Raw genomic sequence first — 5,774 nt, forward strand, 5'->3', positions numbered from 1 at the left:
CCTGTTGCCAGCAAGAGAAGGTGGCTTGGGACAGTGTTCTTATCAGCTGTTCCTTTTGAAGAGACCTGTGAAAACTGCCCAAAGGCACTTGGGCAAGCCAGTTTATTTCATTGTCCCTCTTTTTTCTTTTAAAAAATGTGTTACAGGAGCTTGTGGGCAAAGTAGCTCACTTTTATGGAGACAATTAGGTCCTCGTAATGCCCAATCCAGAAGGCAAGACAGCGTGACCCTCCTCCCACCCCACATCAGTCCCTTGCAAACCAGTGTTTTTGTATAACAGCGCTGCCTGAATAACCACCCATTCAGTTTAAAACTTAATTCCAAAGCAAAGAGAGAGCCATTTCTGTTTAAATGCAGTACATCAGACACAGCAAATATGACACTCCAAATCAGCAAGCGCTGTGAACAATTTCAACCACACTTAGAAACACCATTTTTAACACTGTGGCAAATGTTGCCGATTTGACGCAGAGGGTAGGCATTCTGTTGCATAAGTCCCTAAAGTCTATATTGTTTCAAACTAAAAATCAAAAAGAATTGAGTGATTTTCATTTTATGGGAAACCAGAGTTATTACCAAATGCAAAACATTCAAATTAAATTAAGTTAAAGCCACACTTGCACTAATGCTTTAAAAGGGAAGACTTGAAGTCTGACGCGATTTACCAAACGCATCACCAGGCTTAGGTGGCTGAGCAAGTGTAGCCTGAAAATGTCTCACGAAGTGAAATTTAGGTCATTTTTATTCATTGTGTTATGCAGAGTCACAGACCTCAGAAAAACATACTAATAAAACATCACGCTCAGCTTAACGGTCTCCCCTTATTCGGCACCATAATGATAAATGAAATGCCATTAGCATAAGGAAAGTCCATTTCTTGCAGTCTGTGGAGCCCAGGACGGTGACAGAATTGGAATGCACAGAATTGGTTGTTCACAGTTCAAAGGAAAAATCTAACGTGTTCCTAACCCCACGCTGGAGCCCAGATCGAAGTCCACGCTCTGAGAAGGACTGGGGTCCCTAGATTGCCAACATAGAGTGCTCGGACCTAGGTAAATAGACTGGAATGCCGCTTGGAAAGATTTGAGAAAGACAAGAAGGACGAGAAGGTGGGTGCTTCCCAGGGTCTCTCCTTTGCTCTTCAAGAACCCCCTTATTCAGTCGTTGTAAAAACACCTTCGTGGTAAGTTCCTACCATGGGCCAGATCCTCTGCTGAGCCCTGGGAATCAGCTAGAAATGAGACAGATAAGCTCCTGCTCTCATGGTGCTTACAGCCTAGTGAGGAAGACAGTATTATAAACAACAATGGCACTTTTATAGCACTTTTCACTGCCTGGAATTATTTAACAGGATAATGGGTTGGTAGGGTTGTTAGATTTAGCAAATAAAAATATAGAATGCCCAGTTAAATTTAAATTTCAGACAAACAATGAATAATTTTTTCAGTATAAGTATGTCCAAGTCACTTGGGCTATACTTGTACTAAATATTTTTTTGTTATTTATCTGAAATTCAGATAATTAATTGAACATTGTGTATTTTATCTGACAACCCAAGGAGTAAGTTATGGGTGAGGCAACATAAAATAGGATGGTCAGGGAGGCTGGCCCTGTGGCCTAGTGGTTAAGTTCAGTGCACTCCACTTCAGCAGTCTGGGTTTGTGGGTTCAGATCCTGGGCTCGGACCTATACCACTCAACAGCCATGCTGTGGCTGTGACCCACATATAAAATAGAGGAGGATTGGCAACAGATGTTAGCTCAGGGCTAATCTTCCTCAGCAAAAAAAACTAAAAAAAGAAATGATGGTCTCTCTTCCAAGGCCTCGCTTCCAAGACCTTTTCAAGTTGGGAGCAACCTGCCTTTTAAATGTCTGTATGATGAGAACAAATAGCAAACAAACACACAGAACTTGCCTGTGTCAGGCACTGTTCTAGGTACTTTACACATATTAACTTATTTAATCTTCATATCATTTGACAGATAAGGAAACTGAGGCACAGACAGGGTAACTCACTCACCCAAAGTCACCCAGTGAGTAGGTGGTGAAGTAGTCAGTGGGTCTGGCTCCAGGGCTTTTGATCAGAACTACGTAAGTAAGCTTGTCAGTAAATCCACCGCTGGAAGCATTTCATTTTTCTGAAATCAAGGAGGTTTCTCAAGACGTGCTGTCATTCCAGCCAGCTGAGGAAGACACTGCCTTCTCCCTTCCCAGTACACACTTCCTGTTCCCACTGCTGATATCTCTGGAGTTACTTAACATTCTAATAGCATTTTTTATTTACAGTCACTTTTATATGCATTTTTATTGGAACACCATGAAGCCCTATGATGAAACCTTATCGTTTTCCTCATTTCACAGATGGTGAAACTGAGGTTTGGAGAAGTTAAGTCACACACGTGATCGTGATCCCACGGCCGTAATCAACAGAACCAAGACTTGGTCTTAGAGCTGTAACAACATCCTCCTGGCATCCAGCCCAGGTCTAGCAGGTGCTCCGTAAGTATATGTTGAATTGAACTGAATACAGTGTGCTTGTGGTGTAAGCGCCTGACAGTAGCTCGTTGGATTGTAACATAAGTCCCTGACATTAAGCTTTTGATTGCCGAGCGTCCACTTCAAGGACATCCATCTCGAATAAACACATTGCCAGCCACACAACTAGATAAAGAACCAGGCTGCCCCACCCGCGAACTTCCCTTTTTAGAGAGCTCTGGCTGATTTAGATAACTGACCAATTGACTGACCGCTTGCTTTTCCCTTCCTACGCTTTAATTCCTGCTTTTATGTTTTAAATTCACCAATAAACAGTGAACCCTTGAAACACTAGGCCCCCATCCCTGACCCCAATAAAGGCAGAGCTCAGGTCTGCTGTCTCTCTCTCCCTGTGATCTTGCTGTGTGGCCTCAGGCATGCCGTGCACCCTCCAGGACCTCTGAGTCATTAACCTTGTCTTTTCCAAGTTCCCTGATAGTTGTTGCTGAGGTGCATCTTACAATCATAATAAGAACCACAAGGGCCAGTCGAGCCCCAACATTGGCTCCCATTGGGGAAATGTCTGTGGGTGCTCCCCACAAATAGTATGGCCCAGGTGAGTGCCCTCGGCATTTCTAGCAGATAGCTTCAGTATCCACAGGCTGAGACCAACAAGAAACAGTGCTCCGACAGCCCTTCATTGGGTGTCCACTTTGCAGAGTAGCCGGGTCTACTTTGAATAAGTATTTCCCATTAACTTAGAAAAGCTTCGGGGGCTGAAAATACAAACATGTGGGGCGTGAGCCATGAGCCATCACAGAAATAAGAGGCAGAGGCTTGAGGTCCTGTTCAGGCACTTATCATGAATGTGAAATGTCAGATGACACTGCATTAGCTGCTGGGGGAGGCGTAGGGAAAGACAAATGAAATGGAAGACAGTGAGGGTGGAAAAAGCATCAACTTTAGAGCAGCAAATACTTAGGTTTAAATTGAAGCTCTGTGGCATACCGGCGGTGACACACAAGTCACCTGAGCTCTCTCAGGTGGGTTTATCCTCATTTCGCAGATAATTGTTATGAGGATTCATTTACTCAGCAAATATATCAAGTGTCTCCACTATGCCAGGCTCCGCTCCAGGAAGTGGAACACAAGGAGAAAGAACCTCCTTAAGGGAGCTGACATTCTAGGTGGGAGAGAGGCAGACTAAAGAAATAAACAGGAAGTCATCAGACATTTATGGGATGTAGAATTTAAAAGGCTGATGTGATAGAGAATGGCTGGGAGGAGACTGGGCTACGTTAGGTCAGGAAAGGCTTCTCTGAGGAGTCAACGTGCAGGAAGCTTCCATCCATGCTGACATCTGTGGAGGAGGTTCTTAAGCAGAGTCAAGAGCTAATGCAAAGACCCTGGGGCTGTAGAAGCCACAGTGAGGGCAGGGGCAGGAGCAGGGTGCTGGGGTATAAGGTCTGAGCAAGGGGTTTGGATTCGATCCTAAGAGTGATGGCAGCCATTGGAGGGTTTTGACCAGGGCCATAACCTGATCTAATTTGTTTTTAAAAAGATCTCACTGGCCACTGTGTGGAGAACAGATCATGTGGAGTAGAAGCAGGGAACCTGATTGGGAGGCGACTGCACGCTGACTTAGACAGATGTGATTTTGAAAATGAAAGGTATGGACAGATAGTGGATCACGTTTTGAAGGTCAAGTCCCCGGGACATGTTGATGGATTAGATGGGATGGTTGAGGGCAGAGAAATCAAGGATGGAATCTGGGTTTTTAGCTTAAACAAATGGCAGTTGATAGTATCGTGTATCATGGAAGAAATAAAATAATGTATGTAATGCAGTCCTGGGAGTGTATAATGCAGTAGGTTCCTCAGTGAATATCTGTGCGGATGCACTGAGGGAGCGGGCCGAGTATTAGAGGCAGGAAGGGGACCAGACACACTTGAAAGGAAAGGCTGCCCAGGTGCCATGAGAATACACGTTGAGATACCTCCTCAGCCTGGCTGAACGTGCCCGCTTACTACTGCGGCCAGGCTCAATTCCCTTATGCCAGGACACTGGGCAAAATTCTACGCGGAACTGGGAAACGCCCTGATCAGTGAGAAGCATGAGTGGGGAGGGGGCTTCTGGAGCAAAGGGTCCAGCAGGAAATAGCCATGCACATACATAACATCAGGTGGAGGCATTCCCAGTACAAAGCAGACAATTCCTGCTCACGTATGGCCAACTCCACACCCTTCCAGGGGCTGTAGAAAAACTCTGGAGCTCCTAATAGGGGGAGGGCAGTCACAAGACCCTGGCCCACAATTCCAGGTCCTCTTTTCATCTGCGACTTGCTTTGAGGTGCAGCAGAGTAGCCAGTGGGGGCAGGTTAGAATCAGAGGGCTGGACTCATCCTCAGAGGCGGATTTTCTTATCCCAGCTCTGCTTTGTGCTGGGCAAAGTACTAGATATTTACATCTTTTCTCATGTTAAATCTTCACTACAACACTGTGAGATGAATGCTAAGATTCCCATTTTATTGATATGCAAACTGAGTCTCAGAGACATCAATTCATGTACCCAAGGTCGCACAGCTTGAGTGCATGGTTTCAGTCTCATGGACGTTCCAGCCATCTTTGTGTCCTGTACCTTGTCGAATCCCCCCTGTCCTGCATATTAGCAAGTGCTCAGTAAACATTTGTTTGATGGATAAAAAATGGCCTCAAAGCTTGTGTTTAATCATAAAACACACTATTCCCTTTGAAATGTAGATTGAAGAAGCTGCCTTCATCTGAAGTTTCTCTATGTGGTGATGAGACAAAATCTGCTCCCTGGATGTCCAACTCCCAAGGCTGAGAAATGTTTGGGAAGACAGACTGCCTTGGGGCTCACTCCCACTGGTCAGATCCAGTCTCTGCCTTACCAGGTGAGTCATTCAGGGGTGACAAGGTCTTATGAGACAGGCAGGCAGGACTCACTAGCTCCCAGAACTCACGGGGGGATTGGCACCTGCAGCCCTGCAGTTTATATTCGGATTACATTTGATGGCACTGTGAATTGGCGACTAATTACAGCATGCCCAAATAAGGTACTTTAATTATAGCTTCTGTAATTCTGAGGAGAGTTCTGCTCGGAAAACAAGAGGAGTGAGTAGGATACAGATGGGCTCGCTCTGATCCCTAAGTGTGGCTTTGAAAATGAATTACCAGGAAAGTCAGTGGCTTATTCCATGAGCTCCTGATAGGACATTGCTTCGTCACTGCTGGGGAAGCCTCCCAAGGGAGGGACCGCTTACAATATTTGCAGCCTGA

At 45.3% G+C, this 5,774-nt stretch overlaps 1 long non-coding RNA gene across 1 annotated transcript; it reads left to right on the plus strand.

Annotated features, from left to right (window-relative positions):
• The first annotated feature begins 892 nt into the window (after positions 1-892).
• On the plus strand, positions 893-5,493 carry LOC147916896 (uncharacterized). Its single transcript, XR_015552582.1, has 3 exons — positions 893-1,109; positions 2,362-2,499; positions 5,235-5,493. It is a non-coding gene; the product is annotated as an uncharacterized LOC147916896 (long non-coding RNA).
• Positions 5,494-5,774: the final 281 nt, after the last annotated feature.

Source organism: Ceratotherium simum, chromosome 6, assembly GCF_057802395.1.
Source record: "Ceratotherium simum simum isolate JZ-2026a chromosome 6, ASM5780239v1, whole genome shotgun sequence".
NCBI classification, from domain to species: Eukaryota; Metazoa; Chordata; class Mammalia; order Perissodactyla; family Rhinocerotidae; genus Ceratotherium; species Ceratotherium simum.